The 20,211-nt window shown below is 36.7% G+C and overlaps 1 pseudogene; it reads left to right on the forward strand.

Annotated features, from left to right (window-relative positions):
* Positions 1-235: 235 nt before the first annotated feature.
* LOC124527265 (40S ribosomal protein SA-like) lies at positions 236-18,431 on the forward strand (annotated as a pseudogene).
* The last annotated feature ends 1,780 nt before the right edge of the window (positions 18,432-20,211 follow it).

The following is a 20,211-nucleotide window of genomic DNA, read 5'->3' on the forward strand; positions in this document are numbered from 1 at the left end:
ATTAAAAAGAGAAACGGATACATTATCAGTAAAAGAGATTGTGTACATAGAGGATTAAAGTGAATTCTTCAGAAGGTAGATTTCTGCCTTGTTGCTATTTTCTCCATAAAATCATTGAATAACTCATTAAAAAAAAAAAAAAAAAGGACAAGAGAAAAAAAAGACAAAGAAAAAAGCCTTTCCATGCTACCCGGAGAGGAGTCCATACAGTGTTGTTCTGGGTTCCCATCATAACATGAAGGGAAATTTCCCGATATCCAAATCCCTGGATGTCCTGCAAAAAAAGGAAGTGGATGTCCTCAAAAAAAATTTTTTTATTAATATTTATTTATTTTTTAGAGAGAGAGTCCAAGTGGGGAAGGGGCAGAGAGGGGGACACAAGATCGGAGTGGGCTCTGCACTGAGAGCATGGAGCCAGATGTGGGGTTCTAATTCACAACCATGAGATCATGACCTGAGCTGAAGTTGGACGCTCAACCTACTGAGCCACCCAGGTGCCCATGTCCTCAAATTTTTTATAGCAGGATCTCACCTGCGTGGCACCAACCTTGACATCCAAATGGAACAGCACATCTACCAAAGGGAAAGTGGTGGCATTTATATCATAAATCTGAAGAAAACCTGGGAGAAGCTGGTGCTAGCAGCTCCTGCCATGGTTAATTGAACACACAGCCGGTGTCGGTGTGTAACATGCTCCGGGAATACTGGCCTGCGAGCTGTGCTGAAGTTTTCTTTTGCCCCGGAGCCACTCATGCTGCTGGCTGCTTCACTTCCGGAGCTTTCACTAACCAGATCCAGGCAGCCTTCCGAGAGCGGAGATCTCCCGTGGTTACTGAGTCCAGGGCTGACCACCAGCCTTTCACAGCGGCGTCTCACATGCACCTGCCTACAACTGCTCTGTATAACACACCCTCCTCTGTGTTTTGTGGACACTGTCACCTCACGGAAGAACAGAGGGTGGGTTCACCGAGCAAATCTGACGTGCTGGACGCCGGCCCCAGGGAAGTTCTGTGCCTGCGCGCCACCATCTTCTGTGAGCAGCCGCAGGAGGTCACGCCCGGGCTCTACTTCTGCAGAGATACTGACGAATTGAAAAAAAAAAAAAAAAGAGAGAGAAAGAGAGAGAGAGAGAGAGAGAGAGAGAGAGAGAGAGAGAGAGCAAGCCTCTGTTGAGAAGGCTGTGACCAAGGAGGAGTTTCAGGGCGAATGGGCTGCTCCAGGTCCTGTGTTCTCTGCTAACGTAATCTGAGGCTGCCGCCCGGTGTAGAGGAGCACAGGTGTCCTCTGTGCTATTCAGCAGTTCCCCGAGGAAGACGGGAGCGAAGACTGGTCTTCAGCTCCCACTATTCAGCCTACTGAATGGGTAAGAGCAACCACTGGTGGTCTTGAACTGTTTCTCCACAGAGCAGAAAATGCAAATAAGGGTGATGAAAAATAAGCAGTGTCTTAAAAAAAAAAAAAAAAAGGATTCAACAAACGCAAGTGTTATGGACAGAACACCATCGTGTCCGGCTTCATATGTTGAAGCCCTGTGTCCCCGATGTGACTGTGTTTGGACACAAGGCCCTTAGGGAGGTAATTGAGGTTACATGAGGTCATAAAGGTGGAGTCTGGCATCCTTATAAAAAGAGGAGGAGACACCAGAACTCAGGCCCTTTCCCACAAGAACAAAGAGAAGACGCCATCTGCAAGCCAGGAAGAGAATCCTCACCAGAAACCAACCCTGATGACACTTGATCTTGGACTTCTGACCTGCAGAACTGTGAGAAAATTAATTTCTGTTGTTTTAAGTCATCCAGTAGGTGGTATTTTGTTCTGTCAGCCCTACCAGAGCGATATAACAATAGGGGGTGAGGGGTAGAAGAAAATATGTACAGTTAACCCTTGAAAAACAAGGGTTTGAACTGCATGAGTCCACTTACATGGAGATATTTTTTGATAAATACAGTGGAGTATTGTAAGTGTATTTTCTCTTCCTTACAATTTTTTTTTAATTTATTTTTTTTATTTTGAGAGAGAGATTTGCGGGGAGGGGCAGGGAGAGAAGGAGAGAGAGAATCCCAAGCAGGCTCCGCAGTCATCAGCATGTAACCTGACGTGGGGCTCGAACTCACCAACCGCAAGATCATGACCTGAGCTGAAATCAAGAGTCCTACACTTAACTGACTTAGCCACCCATGTGCCCCTCTTCCTTATGATTTCTTAATGACATTTTCTTTTCTCTAGCCTACTTTATTGCAACACTACAACATATATTACAGATACAAAAATATGTTAATTGACTTCTTACTAAGACTTCTGGTCAACAAGGCTATTAGTAGCTAAGTTTTTTGGAGAGTCAAAAGTTATATCAGAGTTTTGAAGGCATGTTGGGGGAGTTCTGTTGTCCCTAACCCCTGTGTTATTCAAGGGTCAATTCTAATTTAAAAATAAGTGAATAAAAGTGAGGTAAGAGTCATTAAGTCTTTTAAAAATTCCATTCTCGCCAGGATAATAATAAGAGCAGAGTGCTGCATATTACTGTCTGTTTGAAACAGATCTGCAGTAAAGCCAAAGGGTTGTGATACTTACGTGTCACAGAATTTTTCAAAACCCAGTAGACCTCTCAGGTGTCTTTTGACTACCTACAAATGACACCCTCTTTTTCTTTAATGTGCTTTGATTGAGATAGTAGAATGCACAGTGTGAGAATGGCATAAAAGCTCATGGTACATTATGGCTGTTACTGGTTTGGAGAAACCTTGGTGTCTGGGAAGTCATAAGCCACGCAGGGATGATAGATAGATGTTCACTTCATGATGTCACATGGAACAGCACTATCTTCAATATCTTATCAGATGTTCAAGTGGATTTTTATCGAGAGTTAAAAACATTACAATAAATGTTGACAGTGAGAGTTACAGAACTGTGGAAAAGTTAATAATATGATTGCTAGAGTCTGATTTAATAATATGCAATCCCAATAACATATATTTGAATTCATGGAAAAATGTCTTCTATATAAAGGGGTTTGGATATCAAGTAACTTAAGTTATGGAAATTCTGTTTGCAAAGTTCCCAAATGGTGATTATCATTGGCACAATTCAGAGAGTGTCTCGGTATTTCTATTTTTTAGTTATATTTGTGTAACCCGAGTGTCCCAAAGCCCCCTCATCTCTTCCTTGACTACACATAAATCTCATTTCATGGGAGATGCAATATACATCACAGTGTTGTGGAAGACTCCTTAAGAGGAAGGCTGTTTGCTTTCTATGCCTTCCCTACTCCTTCAGATTCTTGCTTCTCTTTCACCATCTCATTTCCTTCAGCTGTTCTTCTCTGTGCATGTGGCTCCAGCTGCTGCCATAAATGGGCAGAAGCCATTTCTCCTATACTCACCAAAGTCAGTCTGACTTGAAACTTTCATGCAACACCGAATTTTTATTAAAAATCTGGAAATAACAGAGGGAAATATCACCAAGAAAAGAAGAAAAACATCCAATCTGATGTTTTTTGTTGTCTATGCTTGTATCAGGGAATTTTCACTGGCCTACCCCAAATACTGGGGTGTTTTTTGCAAGTCCTTCCTTCTCCCATCCCCTTTCCAAGTCTTCCAGTGTTTTATTTATGCATCCAGAAGACAATTCCATAATGTCAATTATTTTGTTATACAGAGCAATTTAGCTCTTACTTTGCTTTATTTGCTTCATTTACTTTGTTTGCTGTGAAACATATTTTTTAAACTGTTCGGTAAAATTACTTGTTTGTGTACTATGTTATGATTTTTAACACACATTTTTGTGACTGCTACCATGATCAGGATACAGAACGGTTCTACCACCCGTTTGTAGACATACCCTCCCCCATTCCTAAGCCCTAAGAACTGATCTAGTGTTCTCCATCACAGCTTTTTGAGAATGTCATGTGAATGGAATCATAGGATATGTAATTATTTGACGCTGTTTTCTTTTACTCGGCGTAATGTCTTGAGATTTATCCAAGGTGTTGCGTATATCAATAGTTATAGCCTTTTTATTGCTGAATAGTATTCCTTTGTGTGGATTTACTGTAGTTTATTTGTCTGTTTATGTGCTAAAGGACATTTGAGTCGTTTCCAGTCTAAGTGGTTATAAACAGAACGGCTGTAACATTTTGTGTAGAGGTTTTTGTATGCATATAAGTTTTTATTTCTCTAAGTTAAATACCCAGTAGTGGGACTAGTAGGTCACATGGTAAGTGCATATTTAACTTAAAAACAAGACCTGCCAAAGTGTTTTCCAAGATGGCTGTACTATTTTTGCATTCCTACCAGCTATATCTGAAAGTTTTAGTTCTCTGCATCCTCAATAGCACTTAGTATTATCAGAATATTTTTAGCAATTCTAATAGGTATGTGGTGGCATCTCTTCAGGGTTAAAATGTGTATCTCCCTAATCGCTAATGATATTGAACATTTTTTTTTCATGTAGTTATTAGCCATCCTCGTATCCTCTTTGGTGAAGTATATGTTCAAATTTTAAATTTGTTCATTTTAAATTACATTGTTTGCTTTTGTAGTAAGTTTTGAGAGTTCTTTGCATATTAAAATTTGTCCCATCTACAATATTTTCTGAAGATTAATCTCCAAGAGACAGTGTTCTGATATTTTTTCCCATTTTTACTTTTTTAAAATTCCAGACTCAATAACAATATCCTTCCTCTTTGCCAAGACTAAAATCTGTACCTATGCTCTTTATCCCTTGATTGCTCTACCTCTATCATACTCCTTTAATTATGGTTCATTTTGGAGTTTGCAAAACCTCTTTTTGCATGATCGATTTTTTCTTTAATGATAAAGTCTTTATATCTAATTTAAAAAAGAAACTAATTCATGATTCTTCTCTAAATTACTATCTCCCTGCTTCTCATCACTGCTAGGCTTCTTGAAAAATGTTTTGTATTTGCTACTGTCTTCTACCAAATTTATGCCCCTCAAACTCTGCATCATCATCATTCTGAAAATGGTCTTAGAGTAATAACCAATGATCAGTAGTTTTGTCTACTGGTGGCCTCCTTCTGTTTATTTACCTTTTCGTAGCACATGATATTTTTGCCCACCACTTCTTTCTAGATAATGAAAATATCACAAAGAAATCAATCACTGTGATCACTGAGAAAAGTTAAAGTTAATAAATATTCTTGGAAGCAGAATCTTTTGTATGCTTTCAGGGAAAAAAAGAATTTTTATAGGAAAATTCAGGCAGATAAAGGATGCTGAAATGCTCAGAATTTAGCATATGCATATAATTTAACTGGGCATGTTTATATGTGAAAGGCATTTGTATTCATAGCATTTTTTTTCATTTTAATTCACTTGTTCTACCATATTGAAACATATGAACTCAGTTTACTAATGTAATCTTCCAGCATTCTATTTTTCTGATTTGTAAAATGGAGATAAAAATAGTAGCTAACCCAAAGTTTTGTCAGTATTATGTGAGATGATGAATGATTTAATAGAGTACCTGAAATATAGAAGGAAGTTAATAGGTAAACTATTTTTTTCTTTTCCCATATTTCTCTAATTCATTTCAAAATGAATTTTCTTTTTTTTTTTTTTAATTTTTTTTTCAACGTTTATTTATTTTTGGGACAGAGAGAGACAGAGCATGAACGAGGGAGGGGCAGAGAGAGAGGGAGACACAGAATCGGAAACAGGCTCCAGGCTCTGAGCCATCAGCCCAGAGCCTGGCGCGGGGCTCGAACTCACGGACCGCGAGATCGTGACCTGGCTGAAGTCGGACACTTAACCGACTGCGCCACCCAGGCGCCCCTCAAAATGAATTTTCAAGACAAAACAATTCATTCAGCTTGAATTATCATTCAGAATTAATCCTGGCAACCTATAGAATAAATTTTTAGAGTTTTGGACACAGGTTTTTTTTCTTTTCAATTGTGAATGTCTGAACACAGAGAAGATGATGTATATATGCCTTTTACTTAATCTGGGTGAGTAATGTCTGTCTATAGAGAACCTCTACATAAGCCAAATTTGTACAGTTGAACCAAGTCAATAGGAATTCTATCCTATGAATGCACTTGTACTGCTAGGGAATCATGAAGTAGTTCAAATATGATTTTGAGTGCTAGTTAACAGAAAGATAATACAAAATACTTCTGTTTATTTATCTTTCTTAAAAATTAGTTGTAACAAATTATTACATAAGTCTGTGCATATAGTTCAGTTCCCAAGATTTCTTCAATGCTTTTTTTCCATTAGTTCTACTAAACACTCTGCATTAATTTCTTAAGGAATGATTTATTTACTCTCTATAAGACAGTATACACTCAAGGACTTTCATTTTGCCTGTTTTCTTCCATAGACCTTCTTGCTTAAATAATTCAGTTAAGAATCTCTTGTATAAACCATGCTGTCTTTGTTTATTTTTATTGTTGAATCCATCTATGCACTTATAATTCTGGTTTTGCAAAGAAGCAAGGGCTATTAATCAAATTTAACTAAAATGGCTCTTCTTTGGACCATCTCTTTCAGCAATAGCAAAGAAGTAAATCATGTAGAAGGAATCCATTAGAATCATTATACTTAGCAAACAACATGTTTATGGCTAATTATAATAATGTCTCTTGGTAATATCTTGATGTTATACTTGAACACACAGTAGAAAATTGCTCACTGTTCCTATGTCTCTTCATCCACTAAAGGTAGAACAGTTATTTTGAAACAACATTTGTGTGTGTGTGTAGTATGTGTGTGTGTTAGGGGAGTGGTGGGGGTTGTAATCTACTTTCTTCCTAAAAATATTAAATATTATCTAGCATATATTTATTTTAAAATTGTTTTTAATAAGTTTGGTTTTTCAAAGTTGCATAAGAATCTTTGTGATATAGGGTGTCACCTCTGTGTGAGGTCAAAATTTTCAAGTTTTAATTTTTTTATGTTGGTCAAAATTTGCACAATGGAATATAATTTGTTGTTTCAATGCAAATGTATTTGTTGATTTATTTAGTTTTAGGCATGCTTGTTATAAAACATTTCAAATAGTACAAAGTAGATGAAGCCAATGGTTTCTCATCACATCCATTGGAGATAACGAAATATGGCTTTATCTATGTCTACACATTAAAGTTTATGAACTACAATATGACTTTTTTAATAACAATTTATCAACGCTCTTAGATAAAGGAAAATGAGCTTGGTAATATTAATTTGAAACTGGGTGAGCAAGGTACTTCACTTACAGAGGGGGAATTTCAGGTCAAACCTCTTATAGCCCTCTACCTTTTCCTTCTCAAAGTTTAATATACATACTTGGGGTGCCTGGGTGGCTCAGTCAGTTAAGCGTCCGACTTCGGCTCAGGTCGTGATCTCACGGTCCGTGAGTTTGAGCCCTGCGTCGGGCTCTGTGCTGACAGCTCAGAGCCTGGAGCCTGTTTCAGATTCTGTGTCTCCCTCTCTCTGACCCTCCCCCGTTCATGCTCTCTCTCTATCTCAAAAATAAGTAAACGTTAAAAAAAATTAAAAAAAAAGTTTAACATATATACTAATCAAGTATCTTGGTCTACTTGGACAGCTATGATAAAAATACTATAGACTGTGTGGCTTAAACAACAAACATTTATTTCCTACAGTTCTGGAGGCTAGGAAGTCCAATATCAAGGCACTTGATAGAATAGGTTGTCTATTGAGAACCTACTTCCCGGTTCATTGACTTCCAGCTTCTCATTTCCTCACATAGCCAGAGAGCTCTCTGGGGTCTCTTTTATAAGGACATTTGTCCCATTCATAAGGGCTCCACTCTCATGACCTAAACACCTCCCAAAGACCCTACCTCCTAATACCATAACATTGGGGGTCAGAATTTCAACATATGAATTTTGGTAGGACCCAACATTTAGTCCATAGCACCTAGGGAATCTTTTTAAATGGCAGACTGTGATTCATTATATTTGGGGTAGGGCCTGAAATTCTGCATTTTCAGTAAGCTCCTGGGTAATACTGATACTGCTGGTCCTGGAAGCACACTGCACAGTGAAACAGTCCATTCTTTTCCCCCACTCGCCTCTAGATTGGGTACTATTAAAAAATGATTAAAGAACATAATTTAGGTTATACAAACAAACTTTTATTTAATACTCTGCTCACCCAGAGAACTGCGAAATGGGGCAGAAGGCAGGAAGCTTTTACAAGATAAAGAACAAGGAAGAGAAAAACAGAACTGTCTGATTGGCTGGGGCCATATAGTCAAGTCTGGGGTGAAAAGGAAAGGAAATGAGTATGATGTCCAGGATTGGCTTGGTGTTTGATGATTGGCTGACTGGATATACTGTGTGTGTTGTCAGCAGGACATTTAAGTCACACAAATATGTAAGTTTCAGTTTGCTGATGTGGTACCCCAGGAAGGAGCATCTCCATCTTGGGCCTAGAGATTTATTTCAACAGTATTGTTGACTATTCTCCAACTTAAAATTTCTCATGTGGAGTTAAGGCCATCTGGTGATAAGCAGCATACTCTATTACTGATAATGCTTGTTTTTTTTTCTTTTTCCTTTTGATGTGTAGAATTTGTAAACTTTTTGTTTTGGCCTTGACTATTGATGGCAGAAATTGGGGAGGGAGGATGTGTAAAGATCTAGGATCCTTTGTACCAGGATGCCAGCAATTCCCAGATCTGTTTGTATAGAACTTTCCTAGTTTATAATGAGTAGGTGCTGCCTGTCTTAAGATGTCAAATGGCCTTTCTGAGTGGGGTGTAAAGAGTTCAGTACTATTCCAGTAATACCATTGAGTGGATTCTGGCATCCCTGAAATTCTAGGAAGTCATGATTACCAAAGGAGTGAGAAGACACAGTTCTGCTTAAAAAACAAACAGGGGCGCCTGGGTGGCTCAGTCGGTTAAGCGTCCGACTTCTGCTCCGGTCATGATCTCACGGTCCGTGAGTTTGAGCCCCGCGTTGGGCTCTGTGCTGACAGCTCAGAGCCTGGAGCCTGTTTCAGATTCTGTGTCTCCCTCTCTCTGACCCTCCCCCGTTCATGCTCTGTCTCTCTCTGTCTCAAAAATAAATAAACGTTAAAAACAAACAAACAAAAAGACATAAAAAAAGTATTTTAGCATGTGTGGTTTTGATGACTTAAAGGAATATAGCAATTCTGAATTTTTTTTAGCAAAATATTTTGTTTGCTTTTAATAATGTATTGATTTAACAAACATCCTGACATCATTTCTGGTCCTATATGTATTCCTAAATATATAAGTAGTGCAAGGACAGTATGCTTAATTCTTTCACTAACAGCTGGGCCTGGGTTTCCCTGTCACTTCTTTTAAGTTTAAAAAAAGAAACAGACAGAATACGAAATGTAATTTACAAGAGATGAGGGAAGGGACTTCCCTGACCTCTAATGAAAAATAAAAAGAAAGCAATTTTGAAAACTCCTAATGTTATTGCTATGTTTAAGATATTTCCTATATTTTTCTTGCTATTCCATTTTGCTTTGTTTTCCCAGAATGGCTTGTTATTTGTGGGCAATTGTCTGGAAATGGGAGGAAATTATTTTTAAATTGTAGATATCAATATACTATAAAGCTTTTGCATTAAGCACTGGCTTCTACAAATTTATAGAAAGATTTATATTGAAAAGGAGCTAACCTCAAAGAATTTGAATCATCCAAACATTTTCTATAGTTAGGAACTCAGAGATTCTTGTATTTGTAAACACAAAGACTGGTTTAACAATGGGCTTTGTTTTGCATGAGTTGCTGCATAAATTACTCCCTAGAAGAACTCACAGAAGATTGTTGCTCCACCCTTCCCTGCAGGAATATTGTGAAGGAAATCTAATTAACAGTACCTTTCACATACCACAAAGCTGCAGGACATCACAGTGTCATCATCTGTGGCAACCGTATGGCAACGTATCCTGAAGTACTTCAGATGTTAAACTTACCTTTGGTTGGGAAAGAATTCAAGGTGCATCCTGCTTGGAATTCTTTGTTAAAAGACTTGTGAGAGTTGTAACTAAACATTTAAAAAAAGAGGAGAGGGAGGCACGTGGGTGGCTCAATGGGTTTAGTGTGCAACTTCGGCTCAGGTCATGATCTCATGGTTCGTGGGTTTGAGCCCCTTATAGGGCTCTGTGCTGACAGCTTGAACCTGGAGCCTGATTTGGATTCTGTCTCCCTCTCTGCTCCTCCCTCGCTCATGCTCTCTCTCTCTCTGTCAAAAATTTAAAAAAACATTAAAAAAAAAAAAGGTTTGTGAGGGACAATGTATTTGCCTTCCACAGGGCCATAGTTCTTGGGCCTTTGTATTTCAAAGATGAATAAATAGTACAGCAAAAAGAAAAACGAAACAAAACAGGGAAATGAGCACATATTGTATACAACTAATTTAACCAAAATAAATGCTTTAAATAAATCAGTAACTATAAATCACTGTCATTTCTACAATATAAAAATTTTAAGTAGGGAAAATCTCTGAGAAAATATAGTACTAAAGATCAACTAGGACAGCAGCTTTCATTTGTCAGTAAATTATTCTCATTCTCAGACCATGTAATTGATGTATGTTTTCTCATTGCCTGTTTTTATTTGTGTGTTGTGTTTTCTAAATGGAATACAACTAACTGCAAGCTCATGAAAACTTTATTTCAGGTCCTAGGTTAGGGATAACACTGGGAATTTTTCCCTTGTCAGAGTGACTGGCTATGACTTCTTGATTCATCTTGGAATTAAGCCTATAGAAATCCAGTGAACTAGAATTTAGTGGAATTTGTTGTATAGTTTGTGGTTTCATAAGGGAAAGGAGTGACAGATTTTTATTCTTCTTTAAAAAATATGGGTCTCTTCATTATACTATTCTAAATTAATAATAAAAGTTTACATACATAAGATGTATATACAAAGATAGGCTACTATCTTCCTTTGAGCTGTATACATCGTCTTGTTAGTGAAACCAAGAGTAACACTTACTTGGAGGATGGTAAGATGTTAGCATTTCTCTAGTTAACCATGTACCTGAATTGCACTATGAAATATTAATGCTAAATCATGTTCTCAATTGCTGTGATACTCTCTCCTTCTTAAAACTTTTGCAGAGGATATAAGCACTTTAAAGAGGGAATAGAAATTGAATCATTGAAATTTTTTCACTGATAAATGTATTGTATGTATATTTAATTAGTCATCATAATTTGAGATATCTGAAGCAATAATTACGCAATAATGCTTGGTTCATATAACAGTGGATCCCTTGAGAGCTCATAAAATATGATGCAATTTAAAGTATATTAAATATATTCATCTTCCTGGAATAAGAAAACATAATGCAAAATCCAAGCTAAAGCAAAGGCCAGTTCAAGAAATTAGTCTCTGGAATAAAATTCAACTTTATGTGTTCATTTTGAAAGATTACTAGAAATAAAACTTGGGGAAGAGAGATAAACAATATCTTTTTCTTATAGCATAATCTATGTTGGGGGAAATAGTATTAAAATATTTTAGATATAATATTATGCTTAAAGCACTCATTAAAAGAATTATAACCCATTTGGTTACATTTAATGAAACCTAAAAAATCAGTACATAACTGAATAAAAATGGGGTGGTGCAATAGCTGTTATTTGGCTGAATTAAGCATCTGGTGCAGTGCTGGGCACTTGGTAATATTTAGTAAATATATGCTTAATGAATGAATGAATGGATGAAGGAGTATAAAGGCAGTTGTGTTCTTTTCTCATTTGTCTGATAGTGTTTCTGTGTTTGTGTATTATCTGTGTGTGTGTGTGTGTGTGTGTGTTATGTAAATGACCTGAGATTTAAAGTTTATTTTCAAAGTTTAAAGACAAGATGAACATACAGATATATTTACTTATAAGAAAAATAACTATACAAATTTTAAGTGTAGACTTTACAAAGCAGGGAAGTAAAGTCAAGTCCATGGTGCACTTTATATGGTAGGAAATGTTATGTTCTATGTTCACCAAGTTCTGTAAGAAAATAGAGTACAAACTTGAAAATTCAGAATTTATTTTAGAAAACTTAACCACAGGATAATTCCACACATCAAATGGGGGCAAAGGAAACAAACTGTGGCAGGAAAAGAAAACAAAAAACAAAAAAAGAAAACAAAAAAACCCCTCCTCTGTCTTCTTGAGTGCAACAAGAAGTGAATGATTGCCAAAGGAAATATCAGTTGTGACAAGTATGTAATCCCCAGGATATATATTATAGATTGGTTTGCTAAAACAGCAATCATATAAGTCATCTTATGAAGCCCTTTATTATCAATAGTTTTTGCACTGTTGGTGGGAATGCAAACTGGTGCAGCCACTCTGGAAAACAGTGTGGAGGTTCCTCAAAAAATTAAATTAGACCTACCCTATGACCCAGCAGCAGCACTGCTAGGAATTTACCCAAGAGATACAGGAGTACTGATGCATAGGGGCACTTGTACTCCAATATTTATAGCAGCACTCTCAACAATAGCTAAAGTATGGAAAGAGCCTAAATGTCCATCAGCTGACGAATGGATAAAGAAATTGTGGTTTATATACACATGGAGTACTACGTGGCAATGAGAAAGAATGAAATATGGCCTTTTGTAGCAACGTGGATGGAACTGGAGAGTGTTATGCTAAGTGAAATAAGTCATACAGAGAAAGACAGATACCATATGTTTTCACTCCTATGTGGATCCTGAGAAACTTAACAGAAGACCATGGGGGAGGGGAAGAAAAAAAAATGGTTAGAGAGGGAGGGAGCCAAAACATAAGAGACTCCTAAAAACTGAGAACAAACTGAGGGTTTATGGGGGAGTGGGAGGGTGGGGGGGGGTGGGTGATGGGTATTGAGGAGGGCACCTGTTGGGATGAGCACTGGGTGTTGTAAGGAAACCGATTTGACAATAAATTTCATATTAAAAAAATAGTTTTTGAATGCAAAATAGGAGATTCTTTTCTATAAGAAAACAATAATTTTATCCTGGACAGCAGTTCCCTTTCCAAAGCAATTTTGTTACAATAATGTATATAGAAGACCGTTTTTCAGAGAACATGAGGGCAGTTTGTCTCAATGCGATGATTTGGATTGATACTGCATTTTGGTGCACAGCCCACTAATGCATAGAATTGTATCTTAAACTTTAATTGGGAGAGAGTGAGCTAGAAATATAGTGGTCAGTTTTATAGAGTATTTCTATATGGCCCAGAGCAATACTGTAATATATGTCAATAATAATACTAGATTTTATGTCAGTTAATATTTTATTTGAAGCAACATTGTTTACTTTCACTTTTTTATTTTAAGTGGCCATGTATCTAATGCCAAATTCTTCAACTGAAGAATCTCTTTTATGCATTACTACTCTAATGGATGTTTCATAAGATTTATAAAACATTTTATTCATGATTATGTACAGCAATCAAATAAGCAGTGTACGTTCACAGGAGATTCTGAAGAGTCAACATATGCTTACTAATTTTGTTTTCAACTAGATCAGAGGTCAGCAAATCTTTTCTATAAAAGACCAGATAGTAAATATTTTAGGTTTTGTTGGCCAAGAGACAGAATTGAGCATTTTTTGAAGGCACTTACATAGCAAGAGAAAAAGCACATTTTTGCTAAATTTTATAGACTGAATTCAAAATATAATAATTAGCATAATTATAGAATTATTTTAATAATGTTTCATCTAAATGAGGTTAAAATTTCGTCTTCCCCATCATAAAAATTGATTGCAAATATTCATCTGTTAATGCTGATCTGAAATGAAATTTTACATATTTCATCTTTGAAAATGATTTTCAACTATAGAGACACTGCCAAATACTAATATCAGTCCATCAGCATATGATTTTAATTGCGCATATGTATCCCTTAAAAAGAAGTTAGAATTCTATCAAATACTTCTCTTGATAATTGTCTCTTATCATGTCATTGTGTTGCAAAGTAATCATTCTCATCAAAAGTTTAGGTGGCAGCTTCTCAATTGTGAGGTTAAATGGATTTTGAAATAAGAAAATTTCCTTTATATTTTCGTTAAGATGAGAAACATACTATTGAAGCTACAGTTTGATCTTGGAAAATATACCTACTTTAAATATCTGTGGGAATGGAAATCTTGTTTTGATTTTTGACAAAGGAATAAATGAATAGAACAACTTGACATTGCTAATGATTCATGTAACATTAGTTAACTGAATGACATAGTTTAAGTTCCACATATAAGCCCAGTTTTGCCTTGTAATCGTAGGTTGAATTCATTAAGAAACATTTTCAAGCCTGCAGCAAAAGCTAATTTCTAAAGCTATTCAGTAATCATTAATATTGTCCAGAGGCAACTCTTCTCATTGAGAAAAAGATTCCAATCTCATCTTTAAGGTGAAAAATTACAAAAAAAACCACTCCCAATGTTAACCCATCAAACTGCCAGATAGTAGGACAAGTTAGGATATTCAGCTTCTATTTCTGACAAAAAAAAAAAAAATTGCAGAACTACCCACCAGAGTAAATGAAATTTATAGTGATGTTGCTGGTTAATAATGTGGTAGATGAAGATATTGTGTGGAAAGTACTTGCTGATTAATAATAAATAAATATAGACATAAACACATTATATTTTCATAAGCTTTCTAAATGTATCCAAATTTGCCTTTTTCTGTTTCACATCAGTTGATTTTTTCCAGCATCAGTTGAAATACATTTTAGCAGATTATATTTCAGATTGTACTGAATTGGCATTTATCAACTTCTTTAAAAATATTGTCACTTACAGTTATTCCAAGCAGATTATTCAGAGAGAATGATTATTCAGTCACTTCAAACTCTTTATTGACCAAGAATTATTATATAAATAACCAGGAATTATTAGTAACATCTGTTGATTCATACAAAAACACTGGAAATGATTTACCTTGTTCTTTAGTTCATTATTGATGTTGTTCTCAGATCTCAAGCAACTGTTCTTACAGGAAGGATAACTCATTTATAATGGAAGTGTGTAATAGCCATACATTGGTCTCTGGCAGGGCAAAAACAGGTGGCAGGCTAGATTTGGCCCATTTGACATTGATTGCGAACATTTATACTACATGACGATTCTGAGAGATGTCCAATTCTTTTTTTAATTAATTTTTTTTTAACATTTATTTATTTTTGAGAGATAGAGACAGAGCACGAGCAGGAGAGGGGCAGAGATAGAGGGAGACACAGAATCCAAATCAGGTTCCAGGCTCTGAGCTGTCAGCCCAGAGCCTGATGTGGGGCTTGAACTCACAAACTGCGAGATCATGACTTGAACCAAAGTTGGATGTTTAACTACTGAGTCACCACCCAGGCGCCCCTGAGAGATGTCCAATTCTTGACACAGAATGGGTCCTTGATAAATGACTATTAATTAAAAGTATGTGTGTGTGTATATGCGTGTGTGTATATATATATATATATATATATATATATATGTTATACACATGTTTATACATTCATGTGATATATACACATACAAAGATATATATGTGATTAACATGTTAGTGCATGTTAACTTTTTTTTTGTATTTGAGTTACAGAAAATATGGATACAAATGGAAGTATAAATTATAATACCTCTCTTCTTGGGATAGGATTATGTTCTGGAGACAGTTTATACCAGCTAACTAGAGTCACTTGTTCAAATTACTGACATTTTTGAGCCCAAAGTACATTTTACCAGAAAGGTAACATACTGAATTTCATCTCTTCTTAATTATCCTACCACAGTTTTTGGTTTTCCATGTCCTTGAGGTTATTTATGTCTGTTATATCTTTATGGTAGAAATACTATGTGAAGATGTGCAACTATGAATTTCTTCCCAAGCCTGTATTCAATGACTATACATTATACATACTAAAACTGGCTATGATGGGTATTTACACACAAGAATAGGCAAATACTACAGATCAGGACTTGACTTATAGTTCTGTCGATTATCTAGACTTAAGAAATTAATAGAGTAACTGCTAATAATGCAGATTAAATGTAAATGTGTGTTGGGTGTGTAGTTTTTACATTGTCAATAACAGACACACACACACACACACACAGATAATACTTGAAAACTGTTATCCAAATCAGCACAGAAGTTGCTCAAGTCATGTAGCGAGGTTTAATTTCCTCTTTCTCATTAATGTGTTTGAAAAATATCGGTGATCATTCCCAACTTACCACTGATCTCTGAGGCTGCCTGCTTGTCAGGCTGCTCTTAGCTTGGTCACCCACATACAGCATTTGAAGTCTCCAATGTGATGGGGGGATGAGGGGTGGAACCACAAAGGAGATTTCCCAGAGCTGGCCCTTAGTCTTTGTCAGTCTTTATAGAGCAGTGTCGTCTGTAAATGCCAGTGTAACAGAAAGTGACAACAAAGAATTGAATCGCTTGGAGAGTTGAGAGGAACATGCAGTAGGGCTGGTGAAGGTCACGGGGCTTCCTGCACTCAGTCCTGAGGCCCTTGAAGGAAAATGTCTGGCTGTCATCTCTGGCACTCCCTGTCCTGGTACAGATTGAGTGTGAAGCCCAGGTCCAAATCCCACTTTTGACCCTGAGGGTGTTCTGCATAGGCCTGGTGGAGCTCAGGAGGGCTGGGTGAGGATCAGAGCCAGGAAGGAGCCTGCTACAGGCCCCTGGCTCACCCATGCTCCTCAGTTGCAGATAGAGAAGATTGATGGCTCATGCAGGCTCTGTTGGATAAGTGAAAAGGACATAAACCTCTCTGGCTAATAATTTGTGAAAATATGTAAAGAACTTTAAAAATACTTTTGCACTTGATCCATTTTTTTCAAGGATCTTTCAAAAAAAGTTATATGAAATTCTGATAATACACAAAACTCATCACAGTACTATTTAAAGAAGAAAAAGATGAAAACAATTTAAATCACCTACAACAAAGGACCAGTTAAATCAATTATAGTATGTTCATTTTATGGGACATAGGTTGTCCATAGAAAGGGTGATTAATCTTCCCATAAAAGAAAAGGGAAGAGACAAAACTATGTAAAACAAAACCAAACCAAAAATTCCACGTATAGTAATCACTGAAAATTTTGAAAAACAAGCTTGTAATAGGTTAATTTATATGTGACAAGAGAATCACAGATTTTTTAAAGTGACACTTAATGGAAAAATTGTTGAAAAACATGAATAGAGAATTCTCAGAAAAAAAAAATTCAATATATGTAAGAAAAAAGCACCCTCTTTGAAAATGTTAAATTAGGTACTTGTTTATGCTGATCAGATTAATATTAAAAAGTCCTTATATCAATGCTAATAGCACTAATAGCACTCACAAACACTGTGTACATCGTTAAAACCATTCTGGAGGACAATTTGTTAAATTTATTCACGAAACATTTAGTTTTTATTATCCGTCAGGCACTGAGGAGTGCTGTGTATAGGGGTTGGGGGAAGGTCAGAAGGGTTTTGCCATTAACCGCCTAAGAAGATGGCATCTACATTTAGGGCTTTTACAAATGGGGAGAATTGACATTCCTGCTCCATTGCCTTGGGCCACACGACTTGCTTTGACTAGTGGAGTATGGGAAGACTAGGATATGCCAGTTCACCTGGAGTAAAGCTTTACAAGTCCTGTTGTGTTTGGGACATCCCCCGTGAGGAGAAGGTGTCCATGTAGCTCCTTTACTCTGGGCCTTTGAATAAGAAACTGATCTGACTAAATGGAGCAGACTTAGACTTCGGACTATAACCTAAAGTTATAAATCATTATTTTAACACTTATAATTGTATAAAACTTACATTTACATCAATGTATAATCACTTAACTAATGACAATAAAACTAAGAGAAAAAATCAAAATAATTTTAGTAGAAAAGACAGTGTCTTACTATGGTTTTGGATCTCTTAAGTAAGCATACTGGAAGGTAGAATCAACCCAAAAGCTGAAAAATTGGTTTTTAGGTTGAATGGAGAGAAAACTGAATTCAGCGCTACGTGTAGAAACATTTGTTGCCAGTGAAGAATGCTCTGGGAAGTGGGAGTCCCTTGAAGGAGGAGATTTCTTGGGAGGTTTGTTCTTGCTTTCTAGGAGAGGAGGCAGGCCAGCAATTCTCTTCTTAGGAGTTTCCCTTTGGGTTCCCTCTGCAGCAAATGGCTTCTCCTGGTTGGATGAGGTGGGGGATCAGACTGTCCCTTCAGATGAGAGGTTTACGTCAAAGTGAGATCCTTCGTATCTTCCATGCAAGAGCTGCAAGACAATTTCTGTCTTTGTCTTGTGGAGGAGCTGCTGTATCTCTTTCGCTTGGGGTCCTGACCCCCTGTTGGTGGCATCTGGTTCCTACCAGCTACGAGACCCTGGATCACTGCCCCATACAGCATCATGTACCTCCTTCCTCAGGAGGGACCTGTTCATACAGAGGATTCCCCGGTGGTCTTCTAGGAACTCTGCCAAATGTCTCATTTAGAACATAAGAGACATAAAGATACTTTTAAAACATTCACATTGAATGCTAACCCAACAAAGTTTTGTCTGAAGTCCCCCCCCACCGTTTTTTTTTCTTCGAGTCATCAAAGTTACTGTCCAACATCAGCATTCCCCACCTGTTATCATGAACTTTTCACTCATGGGAAATTCCCTGACATTGATAATTGCCAATGACTATTTCCAATTCTTCTGAAAGATTTTGGCTTCTTTTTTATATGTGTCCAACTCTTCACATGCATGGCTGATCTTTTCAATTGCTTTGGAAAGATTCTGCCCCTTTTTTTGTGTGTTAAATTTACTCTAAATTGGATATTTCATGAAAATGTATTTCTTGATGCAGTTCAGGGAGGACATAAGGTTTCTGCTGGAACTTTTGCTGTTTTACTTTCTCAGTTTGGAGATCTTTAATATGATCTTTAAGTGGGTTGATTATTTTGCCTTCTTTAGCTAATTTAGTGTATAGTTGGTTTCTTTTTCTTCAATACTTTTTAAGAAAGTGATTAGTTTCCTATGGCTGCTATCACAGATTCCACAAACTTAGTGGCTTTAAACAACACAAATTTATTATCTTACAGTATGGACATCAGAAGTCCAAAATCAGTTTCATCGAGCTAAGATTAGATGTCAGCAAGGCTACGTTTCCTCTAGAGGCCCTAAGGAAGAGTCCTTTATCTGTCAGCTTCTGGAGGCTCCATATGTTCCTTGGTTTATGGCCACATCGCTTTGACCTCTGCTTCCATCATATCATTTCCTTTTCTGACTGACCCTCTTGCCTCTTTCTTAAAAGGATCTTTGTGATTGCATTGGGCCCACCCAGAAAATCCAGGACACTCTTTTCATTTTAAAATCCTTCACTTAGTCAAATCTGTCAAGTCCCTTTTGCCATGTAAGTCTCTGGGGATTAAAATGTAGACACCTTTGGGGTGCCATTATTCAACCTACCGCATCAATCCATTTCTTCTAAACTTCTACTAAGATGTCTCCAGTTTCTGATACATTTGTTTTATGGAATTACCAGTTCCTGCAATCCATGTTGTCTTCTTTAAGACCAGGATCGCTCAGCTTTAGCAAATGGTCCCTTAGTATTTTGATATATATTTTTTTTACTTTAAAAACTTATCCCATACCACTTTAGAGTTTTATATTATTGCATTTCATTTAATGTTCACCCACCCTTCTTTTTCCATCCTTCTACCTGTGAAAGCAGATTTATGCTTTCTTCAAGATTGGAGTTTTCATTCAGAGCATTTTTAATGTTGTCTGAACTTATACTTCATTTTTCTGGTGTAAATTGAAGGCCATTTTAGTTGCAGGTACTTGAAATTCTAAGTGTCTTGCACCATTTACCAATTAAAGACTGAATTTTTCTTGTTAAGGTTGTCATCAGCCCAATTTTTTCTAAATATTTTGATAACTCTTCTTTAGTTTTTTTTTCTAAGTCTCTTAAGTACAAGTAAAGAGTTGGAGATTCTAGGTCCTTGTTTACGGCCTCCAACTTTTGTATTTCTGTTAAATTGTTCTCAAGTCTGGCTTCCATTAAACTTAATTTGATGCCTGGGAATTATTTGTTATGATGCTAAGCATCTAAAAAATGTGCTCTCTTTTCATTGGAAGGGCAGAAACTCCAATGGCCAGGTCTTTGTCTCTAACTGTATAACAGGGTTCTCAAGATTAAAGAATTCTAATATAACTAAAACTTCTGCTCTCCCTACAACAACCTGTAGAGATTTGGGTCTGGTCTGAGGTCCCTTGTCAGCAGTGCCTCTG

Source organism: Lynx rufus, unplaced genomic scaffold (genome assembly GCF_022079265.1).
Source record: "Lynx rufus isolate CCGP_SWC_20201006 ecotype Redwood Valley unplaced genomic scaffold, mLynRuf1.p SCAF_5, whole genome shotgun sequence".
Classification (NCBI taxonomy): domain Eukaryota; kingdom Metazoa; phylum Chordata; class Mammalia; order Carnivora; family Felidae; genus Lynx; species Lynx rufus.